The following is an 11,955-nucleotide window of genomic DNA, read 5'->3' as shown; positions in this document are numbered from 1 at the left end:
CTGCCAGTTTGGAAACCCCTGACCTAAAGTTGATCAGTCAGTTATTGCTCCATAACAAACAACCATAAACCCTTAGCAGTGTGCCACAATAAGCATTCATTTCTCACAGGTCTGGGGGTTGATGAATCTAGGCTAGGCTTGGCTGAATGGCTCTGCCTCAAGCTGCAGGTCCAGCTGGGCTTGACTCCTGTGTGCAGGTTGAGCTCTGATCTTCTCCAGTATTATTCTTTTGGGGGCCCCAACTGAAGGGGCAGCAGCTGCCCAGGGGGAACTCTTATGAAGTTGGCAGTGGTGCAGGGAGGCATGACCAACTGTGCAAGCATTTTTCATACCCCTGCTTGTACATGTCTGCTAACATCCCACTGACTAAATCAATTCTCATAGGTGAACCCAAAGAAAAGGGTAGGGTACTCTATTCTTCTGGAGGTGAGTGAGAGGGAGTGAATAGGGAGTGAATATTTTTGAACAATGATCTATCAGAAATCCTCTACTTGAATGCCATTATTTATGCTCTGTCAGAATGTTTTTAGTTCTGGGGCAGCTGGGTGGCTCAGTGGGTTAAGCGTTCTGCTCTTGATTTCAGCTCAGGTCATGATCTCAGGGCTGTGGGATCGAGCCCCAGGTCGGGCTCTGCACTAGGTGTGGAGCCAGCTTAAGATTCTCTCTCTCCCCGTCTGCCTCTCTCCCACCCCCTCCCTCTCTCTCTTTATTTAAAAAAAAAGAAAAAAGAATGTTTTCAGTTCCAAGTAACAGAAAACCCAACCCAGATTAACTCAAAAAGAGGTTTATTGGGGTGCCTGAGTGGCTCAGTCGTTAAGCGTCTGCCTTCGGCTCAGGTTGTGATCCCAGGGTCCTGGATCGAGCCCCACTTTGGGCTCCCTGCTCGGTGGGAGGCCTGCTTCTCCTTCTCACACTCCCCCTGCTTGTGTTCCCTCTCTCACTCGTTCTTTCTGTCAAATAAATAAATAAAATCTTTAAAAAAAGAGAGAGAGAGATTTATTGGCTCAGATTTAAAATTTTTTTTTAAATTTTTTAAAAGCAAAAGGTAGTGCCCTCTCTTATGAGTCGGTTTTTGTCTTCAATAAGGCTTCGTTCATGGAAAACATTGCATTCCTTCAAGAAATCTTTGTGAGCATCCACTGTAGCTAGGCACCACAGTAGCCTTGGGGGGCAAAAGATAATTCTGCCTTCCTGTCTTGGGGGGAGAGTGGGAGGAACTCTGAAAATTAACGATTACAACTCAGGGTGATAAACACCAAATAGAAATGGAGCATGGGGGTGGGGGAGGAGTAAATGGCAAATCCTACGCCACACTCACAGGCTGGCCAAAATTCTGGCTTTTCTGGACCTCCTGCTGGAGGGTCTAGCTGCATAATGAAGCCCTGATAAATGGTAATGAGACAATTTGGAACTGACAAATTGGCCCTGGTAGGAGAGAGTCACAGCACTTGAGCTCAGTCCAGAAACACTGGAATGATTTATGATGCAGCACTGACACAAGCCTGGGTTGACCTCTGGCCCATCTTGAGAAATTGGACCCCCCTTCCTAGAGTAAGCGGTCTTTTCAAAAAATGGAAAGAATGAGTGAAGTCATTCATTCATTTAGTAAGTTTGTACTGAACTCCTACTCCTCCCTGAAAATACAATGGTGAGCACAACAGACCTGGTTCCTGTCCTGATGAAGTTTACCGACAAATATTAACCAATTTTACAAATAAAAGTGAAATTGCAACAATGTTGATAAATGCTATGAAGGGAAAGGTCAGAGGTTTACCTGTTACAGTGACACTTGTCTAAGATCAGAAGGTTGAGTAGAAGTTAACCAAGTGAAGAGAGAGTGTTCCAGGTAGAGGGAACCTCCTGAGCAAATGCCTGTGAGTAAAAAGGGTCTGAATGCCAGCCAGTGTGGTAAAGACAGAGAGCAAGGTCAGCTTGTTTTAAACATCATTCATTGATTCAACAAATATTTACTGAGGACCTACTATGATGGAGGCACTGTTCTAGATGCAGAGAAACAGCGGTGAACAAAACAAAGTCCCTGCTTCTCATGAAACTTATAGTCTAGGGGCACCTGGGTGGCTCAGTTGTTAAGCGCCTGTCTTCGGCTCAGGTCATGATCCCAGGGTCCTGGGATCGAGCCCCGCATCGGGCTCCCTGCTCGGCAGGAAGCCTGCTTCTCCCTCTCCCACTCCCCCTGCTTGTGTTCCTGTTCTTGCTGTGTCTCTCTCCGTCAAATAAATAAAATCTTTAAAAAAAAAAAAAAAAAAAGAAACTTACAGTCTAGTGAAAAGACCCCATAATAATAATACTGGTAGGAGAGAATAATTGTTGGATCAGGCCATAATAATAGCAACTATAACTCACTGAAGACCTACCACATCCCAGGTATTGCCAGCCACTTCGTATTTGTTGTCACTAATCTTCCCACCCACCCTGTTGGTAGACATTATTTTCACTTTATAACTTAGGAACCTGAGGTTTATGAGGTTAAGTGACAACTCAAACCACAAAGCTAGAAAGTTGGAGTCACCAGACTCTGACTCCAGAGCTCCACCACATCACTAACATGAGCCAGCAGCTAGAGAAGCGTCATCATCTGATACAAAATGGAGCAAAGATTGGCACCACTAAGACGGCAGCCACCAAGGAGTGTGCACAAACAATCCTGAGCCCCCTGCCAGCATATCAGGAGACTTTTGTCTTCTTGTGATCAGTCAGGGATTACAGTAATGTGATTACATTGCTTGTAATTACTACTCTGGTTGAAAGCACTATGATTGTTACCCACATCCCCTTAATGGTCCTCAATTACGTAGATGGGCAGAAGCCAAGGAGGCAAGGGTTACAGATATCTGAACAAAAAGTGCTATGGGAATCCAGAGAAGTAGCCTCACTCTGCCTGGAGAAGAACAGGCTTCACCACTGTAATTCTGCCAATTTGAAAAGCATCTCACCCAAACAGTCCCTATGAGTGGGTAGGGAGACTGAGGAGGCATCGCTGGGTTTTTCCTGCAGGTCTTCTTGTCATTCAATTGTTCGGTATTGCTCTGAATACAGAATAAAGATTTTTCTCCATCTTTCAGCAAATGGAAGTTTTCAGCTGCAATTCAAAAATTTCTCCAAGGGTTTAACTCATAAAGGATTGTACCAAAGAAATACCTTCTCTGACAAAGACAATCACACATAAATGGTAGTAAGAGGTATAGCATAGTAATTAAGAGTGTAAGCTCTGGAACCAAACCATCTGGTTTTGCATCTTAACTCTGTCGCTTGCTAGCGCTATGACCTTGGGCAAGTTACTTAACTTCTCTCTGCCTCAGTTTCATAATCTGTAACATGGGAGATAAAATTTCTATCTGCTTCATAGGGTTATTGTAAGGATAAATGGGTTTGTATGGGTAAAATGCTTAGAATCATGCTTTGTACATTATAAGTACTCAATAAATAGTTGGGTAGGAAAAGTAGTGGCAAAGTAAGCGCATAATAAATGCTATTATTAGTGGCAGTAGCCATTAACTGCATTTATATATTAGGCTAAGAGCTTCATGTGTATTATCTAATGTAATGTTCCCAAAAACCTAATGAGGAAGGTGCTATTATTATCCTCATTCTGTAGCTGAGAAAACTGAGATTTGGAGAGGTTAAATAATCTGCCTAAGGTGACACAGTGAGTAGGCAGTGAGACTGGTACTCAAGTCAAGGTCTGTCTGACACGAAAGCCTATGATCTAAAACAAAACTCAAAGAGTTAAAGTCAGCAGTCAAAACAGTTCATGTGAGCTGGCTGGTTGCTAGAGAGACCTGCAGGAGGGCAGCCTGCTGACGGGTAGAGGCAGCCAACCTACTGGGAGGAAAAGTGGTGACAAATAGCCAGGTGGGTCAAAGGGAAGGACATGAGGTTACAGCTAAGAGTCTGGGAACTTAAGAATGGCATCCACTGAGCTAAGCAGCATGAAAGAGAGATAAAGCAAAGAGCTAAGTACATAGAGGAATTAGAGTGAGTCCAATGGAGTTAAATAACGAAATTTTACCACTGTATATTTAAGTATGTCGGCTTGCCTCTGTATGTATACATATGTATAGAACATATGTCATTTGCCTGTGTGTGTACATATGTAGTGAGTATATCAGCTTGCCTCTGTACATATGCAAAAGTGCCAAGCATATGTCATTTTACTCTCTGTGTACATATGTAGGGAATGAATATATATCAGGTTGCCTCTGTGAAAGCGCGTATGTATGCATATTTGAGTGTGACAGCTGGGCTCTGTGTTTGTACATGCACAGTTACATGTATGTATCTGTGCACTGTATATAGCAACTCATCTGTATGTGTACATGTGAGCTTAAATGGAGTCAACTGTTTTCTAATTCTTCTTCCTTGGCTCTTGGTTGAAAATTATTTCCTACAGTCTGATGGCCTCGGGACTCCGTATCAGGGTCAATACAGTTAGACTTGGCACTTAGTCTGGGTTCCTAATTAAGGAACTTATAAAGGTGAAACAAAGACCACATTCTGAAGCTGTTTCTCTCAACACAGAGCAATCATGAGGAGACTTAGGACAGCTCTGATAGTGGTGGTTTCAACAACAGTGGGAGCAAGGAGCAGGGCAGGGCACGGAGAGTGGTGACAGTAACTCCATTCATCCCACATTCATTCACCAGTGTTTAGAGATTGCCTGTTACATGCCAGGCAACCACGTTAGCCACTGAGGATGCACAGGTGAACAAGATAGACACAGTCCCTGTCCTGTAGTCCAACAGGGAGTCAGACTTTAAACAAACAATTACAGTTGTGAAGGGTTTTTGCAAAGCATGTGTGAAAGCATCAGACAGGGATCCCTCACACACCAGGGGTGGAGGGTATGAAGGAAAGCTTCTCCAAAGAAGTGATATGTAAGCTAAGGCTGGAAGACTGAAGAATTGGAAGGGGGTAGAAAGGGAACAGTATTCCATGAAGAAAGTTCAACATGTAACAATGAAAGAATATGGCAAGTTTACAAGCAGAGAAGGCAGCTGTGGCTGAAGCTTTGGAAAGTGAGGAGGCAAATGACATGAAGAATGAGGTTGGAGACTTCGGGAAGCACAGGCCAGATCACGTGGGGCCTTTCAAGCCAGAACAAGGATCCATCCTAAGATTATAAACAGGAAATTGCCTGCTCAGATTCGTGTTTTTAAAAAGATCACTTAGTTAAAGGTGTGAACCGTAAGGTATGTTAGTTATATCTCAGTGATACTGTTGAAAAAAATCACTTGGGCTGTAGTGTACAGAGTGGACTAGAAAGGCACGGTGTACCTGAGAAAACCATTTATTTGGTTATTGCAGTGGTCTAGGTGAGTGATGATGGTGGCTTGGATTAGGGAAGATGGGAACAAGTAAATGAACTAGATTAAGGGGGGAAATCAACAGAATTTGGTGACTGACTAGATGTGGGGAAAAAGTGTCAAGCCAGGGTTATCCCTTGGTTCAGTGGCATTTACTAAAATAGCCATTTCTGGAGAAGAAGCAGGTTTGGAGAGAGGATGATGAGTTCAGTTGTAGGCTCACAGAGTCTGAATGGCCAGTGAGGCATCTGTATCGAGCCAGTGGATTTATAAATCTGGTGTTCTTAAGAGATATACACTGGACATAGAAGTGTGGGAGTCATTAGAGGATAAATTAATTGAAGTCATGGAAGTGGGTGTGATGACTTAAAAGTGTAGGAGATACTATGAAATGAGAAGAGGGCCTAAGCTGAAGCCCTAAGGAACTCCAGTGGAAGGAACTATGAAAGAACTGCCAGAAAATTAGGAGGAAAATGGGGAAACACAAAAAGTGTTTCAAGAAGCAGGACGTGGTCAACTAGTCAAATGCTGCTGAACGATCAAGCAATATGAGTACTAAACAGTGTCCAGTGGATATATCCACTTGAAGTCCTCAGTGATCTTAGCAAGAGCCTGTTAAGTGGTAAAGTGGTAAGGGTAGAATCCAGATTAGAGCATGTTGAGATATAAGTAGGAAGTAGGAAGTGAATACAGAACATTTAGACAGCTTGGCTGTGAAGAAAAACAAAGCTAGAGGTGACTGTGGGTGGAAGAGGGACTTTGTAAGATGAGACTGTACAATATTTAAACGATGATGATGGGGCACCTGGGTGGCTCAGTCGGTTAAGCATCCAACTCTTGGTTTCGACTCAGGTCATGATCTCAGGGTCATGAAATCTAGTCCTGTGTTGGGGTTGGGCTCACACTGAACATGGAGTGCTTAAGATTCTCTCTCTCTCCCTCTCCCTCTGCCCTTCCCTGCCCCCTCACACTCCCTCTCTCTCTTTCAAAAAACAAAACAAGACAAAACAAAAAACCAATGATGATAAAGATCCAGTGGGGTGGGGGAAGTTGAATACCCAACATAGAGTAAAAGATAATCAGTAGTAGGATGAGGATGATTTCAAGATACTTGAGAAGATAGGAAGGGGTGGAATTCAAAGCAAAGACTGGAGGGATTGACTTGAGAGAAGACACTTTCTTTGTAATAAGAGGGAAGGTAGAGAGAATATAGGCTGACTCAAGTGTGCATTTGTAGATATGGATAAGAGGGAAGGTAGAGAGAATATAGGCTGACTCGAGTGTGCGTTTGTAAATATGGTATTGAGATATCAAGGAAATTCCTGGATCCTGGCTTTGATGTTCTCCAAAGAGAAAGGAAGGTAGGCGTGCAGTGGGGATGGTGGGTGGGGGGAGTGGCTGGGTCAAAAGGTAGCTTAAGTCAGCTATGGCCCCACTGTGATCCCCATCAGCTCCCTCTTAGCCTTTCTACCCCAACCTTCATCACCATCGTTGATGTGGGCAATTGCATTCTCCCTTTTATACAAAGTTACTTTTTTTTTAACTGATCTAAAACATGCAATATATGTAATAGACACCGCTTCAAATCAAGTACCCTGGCCTTCCCTCTTAGCCAGATTACTGGCCAAGTCCCTACTACAGAGAAATTTGGGGTCAGATTTGGGAAGAGTGGTCACAGATGTTAAGGGGAGAGAAAACATGTGTTTTTCCCAGGAGAGATCCATAGCACCAGAGGCAGAGACCAGAGAAAAAATCTGAAGCAGGAGTGCTTAGGAGAAGGAAGTTAGGAGCCCTTTCTCTCAGGTGGGCATTTATTAACATTGGCGGGGGGAAAAAAAGAAAAAACTACCCCTCTTACTACGCACCTCCAGCAGAAGAGTTCTAAGGAAGATAGCTCCTTAAGAAGGTTGGGGCAAAGTGGACCCTTTGCTCTCTGAGTAGTCAGTGTGAACTAAATTCAGATTTTTCTCAGATCTGGCATACCTTCTTTCCATATGAATGCTGGCAAATGGTCAAGACTGATTTAATCATAATTTTGCACTCGCCATGAAATAACTAATCAGAGTGATGATCATTTATGGATACTAAAACCATTGGGTGGAAGTTTGTTGGGGACAGAATATTCAGAGTCTTAAAGTATCACCCCACAGATAAGTTATTAACTGTGAGTGAAAAAAAATAACTTTATAATGGAGCAATCTAGCAGATATTGTCTTCACCAAGTGATCAAATTTAGCTTCCCCAATGGTGGGGCAGCTTTCGACCATGTGACTCCCAGAATTATGTAATGAGAAGTACATGACATTATTGACATGATAGTCTTGCCAAAGAGGCTTAACCTGAATCTAATCATGAGGAAGTAATCAAATAAATCCAGCATGTAAGGCACATTGACAAGGCCTGGACTTTAAAAGAAATTTAATGCCATGAAAAACAAAAAAAGAGAGAGGTTTGTTCTAGATTAAATTAGACTAAAAAGACAAAAACAACCAAATGTAATAAACCTTGATTGACTCTAAGAAAATCAACAGCAATAAAAAACATTCTTAAGGCAACTAGAGAAATTTGAATGTAGACTACACATAGATGATATTATTGAGTTAATATCAGTTTTCTTAGGTGTGATAATGGGATTGTGGTAATGTAGGAGCATGTTCTTATCCTTAGTCCATGCATGCTGAATAATTTAGGGGCAAAGTGTCATAATATCTGCAGCTTTCAAGTGCTTGAAAGAGAGAAAAGCTGTTAACAATTGGTAAATCTAGGTGGAGAGTAAAAAAAAAAAGATTTTTAAAAAACTCAATGCAGTCTATTTCTTCATTACTTCATCAAACACGTTTTTTTGCCATGACCTTGGGTAGCTTTATGCTTATAAGCATAAACTGTGCTTCTTAATGTGCTAAATTAAATTAGATTGAAATCTTTAAAAGCATCATAGCAAGAAAATTACTCTGCAAAGCTTTTTAGACATAAAAGAACTTCTAATTTGTATAGGAGTATAAGTGAAGATATGGTAAAGTGGGAGAGAGAGCCACAAAATAATAAGAAGACTTTTCTAGGAGTCAGAGGACCTTTGGGTCCAACACTTAACCACAGGATATGTGAGATTCCTTGTCAGCACTGTGGGTAATGGTACTGCCTTCATCATCCTGCTGTACAGATACAGGACAAACAGGATGTGAAAAGGCTTTATCAACTGGAAACAAGTATGCATGTGAAGTGATTAATGTTATCACACCATGGTGATGTCCTGTTAGCAGTGGTTCTGGAATTTTATTATACCTAACAAGCAACTTGTTAAAAGTGTAGATTTCCAGTCCAGCCTGCAGGGATTCTGATTCAGTAGGTCTGGGCTGGACCCAGAATTTGCTTTGGGGGTGAGGGCACCCCCAGATTCTCTGGTGTGAGGGATCTGAAAACCACACTTAAGAGAGCTGTCGTGGAGGTTACTATGATCTAAAATCCTTGCTATTCAATGTTTGGTCCATGGACCAGCAACATCACTAGCACCTGGGAGCTTGTTAGGAATACAGAATCTGTCTCCACCCCAGACTTACTGAATCAGAATGCAATTTCAACAAGATGCTCAGGTGATTCCCATGCACATTAATATTTGGGAAACACTAATCTACATGGTGACCTCTCTTTTTTGCCTTGGTCCTGATTCTCAGCTTGCTGGCCAACAGAACTGGGCTACCACCCTTGCTGTTGCTGACACCTTTAACCTTACTTAGCTCTTTCTCTGCTTCTCTTTGTTTCTGTCTCCTCAGTGGCGGCAGATATTTGATAAACATAACCAAAGTTGGTTATTTTCTCCCATGCTGTAAATAGACTAATCAAAGCATACTGAGGTATCTAAACCCAGTTGCGCTATTTACTAGTTATGTAATTGGTTTTTCTTTTTTATTGTGCTGACATAAAATTTACCATTTTAATCATTTTTTTATTTTTATTTTTTTAATTTATATTTTATTTTATATTTTTTAAAGATTTATTTATTTGAGAGAGAAAGAGAGATAGCAAGAGAGAGCACAAGCGGAGGGGGGAGAGGGAGAAGCAGGCTCCCTGTTGAGCAGGGAGCCCGATGTGGGGCTCCATCCCAGGACCCTGGGTCATGACCTGAGCTAAAAGCAGACACTTAACTGACTGAGCCACCAGGCGCCCCCATTTTAACCATTTTGAAAAGACTTTATTCATTTATTTGAGAGAGAGAGAGAGAGCATGAATTGGGGGAGGGGCAGAAGGAGAGGGACAGACTCCCCGCTGAGCAGGGAGCCCACGAGGGTCTCAATCCTAGGACCCTGAGATCATGACCAGAGCTGAAGGCAGATGCTTAACTGACTGAGCCACCTAGACGCCCCCCATTTTAACCATTTTTAAGTGTACAGTTCAGGTATGTGATTTTGAACAAGTCACTTAACCTCTCCAATCTTCATTTCATTCAAAATATAGATGAGGGGCACCTGGGTGGCTCAGATGGCTGAGCATCTAACTCTTGGTTTCAGCTCAGGTCATGATGTCAGGGTCTTGAGATCAAGCCCCGCGTCGGGTTCCGTGCTTAGCAGAGAGTCTGCTTGAGATTCTCTCTCTTCCTCTCCCTCTGCCCCTCCCCCGCTCAAATAAATAAATCTTTAAAAAAATAAAATATAGAAGATATTACCTATTCCTGCAGAGTACTTTAAGAATTAAATTAAATAATATACAAATGTGCCTAGACCTACAGAATATGTTCAATAAATGCTAACTCCCTTCCTTCCTTCACTTGAAGTAGGTTTCAGACACCCCTGGTTTTACAAGGTATGTCATCTCCCGAAATCAACTGATAGGAATTTTAAAAACATATGCAAAAGTTTACGCATTATTGCCTTAGAAGAGGGCAATTTGTAAAACAGAAGTATTCTATCATCTATAGAATTGGGCAACTTGAAAGCTAAAGAAAACAGTACCAATTACATTTTGTTGGGAAAATTACATTTTGGGAAGCAGCAACCCTTTTGTGACCATTATATAGAAGCTCTGGTACTGACTGTACTTAGATTGTTTTATTTTTATTTTTTTAAAGATTTTTTATTTTTATTTATTTATGTGACAGAGAGAGAAGACAGCGAGAGAGGGAACACAAGCAGGGGGAGTGGGAGAGGGAGAAGCAGGCTTCCCGCTGAGCAGGGAGCCCGATACGGGACTCGATCCCAGGACCCTGAGATCACGACCTGAGCCGAAGGCAGATGCTCAATGACTGAGCCACCCAGGCGCCCCTGTACTTGGATTGTTTTAGAAACAATTTAAGTACAATCATTATCCTAATATCAATAACTTTTACAAATGGAGCGTTCAACCTTGGATGCAGTATTTGAATTCCATTTATGTGCAGGTTATCTGTTAAAGAGAATGCTAAATTGAAAATTTGGGTTACATGCAGTAAATTGAAAAGATTAGTTTAACATGAGAATTAGACTAATGAGAACAGGGGAAGGGAATTTAGAAATCCTCTCCTCCAACGTCCTTATTTTACAAACAAGGAAATTAATACTGAGAAAGACCTAGTAACTTGTCCTCACTCGTATGATGAGTTACCAGCAAACCTGGGAGCACAGCCCAGGTTTCAGGGGTGTGTCCTTGTGTCATTTGACTTTGAAGAATGGGTGACACTTCAGCAGCATAGGTGATGGGAAGGGGTTGTAGAGAGGCTGGTAGACTCCAGCTAGAGGAATCAATGGAAGTAATGCACTGAGCCAGATTCTGAAACAGAGACTGATGAGTGTACTCAGGGAGTGTCGGAGAGGGGAGGCTGGAAGGAGAAACTAAGAGGAAGTTCTGTGATGTCAGAAGAGAGTCTGGGATTCTCTTGTAATACAGAATATCAGAAGAGAGTTTTAGGGACTCCTTTTTTTAATTTTTAATTTTACAGTTTATATGGCTCTTCCATATTTGTATTCTCATATAATCATTATAGCAATCTTGGGACATTATTGGAGTATTATTGATTAGTCTGATATTCAGGAGGTCACACTCTGCAAAACTAAGATTTGAACACAGGCTCTGAATAGAAAGTCTGTGTATTATGATTCTTTTAAGGTTTTTTTGTTTTTAAGTAATCTCTGCACTCAACATAAGGCTTGAACTCACAACTCCGAGATCAAGAGTTGCATGTTCTACTGACTGAGCCAGCCAGGCGCCCCATGTGTATTTTGATTCCTAAAAGCATGAGGTCCAGCTCCAGGCCACTTGAGTTCAAATCTCTATGGCCCCATGTAGAAGCCATATAAACTTGAGAGAAAATAATAATGACTAAAACTTAGTGTTTATGTGCCACGCTCTGTTCTAAATGCACAGAACTAAACACATACTACTCATTTAATCCAACATCCCTATTACTTATTATCATCACTGTTTTAAAGCCTTCTCCCCCAAAAGAGAGACGAAGGAAAGAAGTAAGGAAGGGGTGCCTCAGTAGAAGATGAAAAACAGGGATGCATTTCTTCCTAGATGCTCTGTTCTTTGACTTATATTATCTCAACTCCTTGGTATTCCATGGGTTCCCTTTGATACTGTGGCAGATTAGATTGTTGTTCAAAATATTCACCTCTTCCCCTCACCTTCTTAGTAGGACTCTACTTCCCTCCCCTTGACT

This window comes from Phoca vitulina, unplaced genomic scaffold (genome assembly GCF_004348235.1).
Source record: "Phoca vitulina isolate PV1807 unplaced genomic scaffold, GSC_HSeal_1.0 scaffold21, whole genome shotgun sequence".
NCBI lineage: Eukaryota > Metazoa > Chordata > Mammalia > Carnivora > Phocidae > Phoca > Phoca vitulina.
This window is presented reverse-complemented; position numbering follows the sequence as displayed.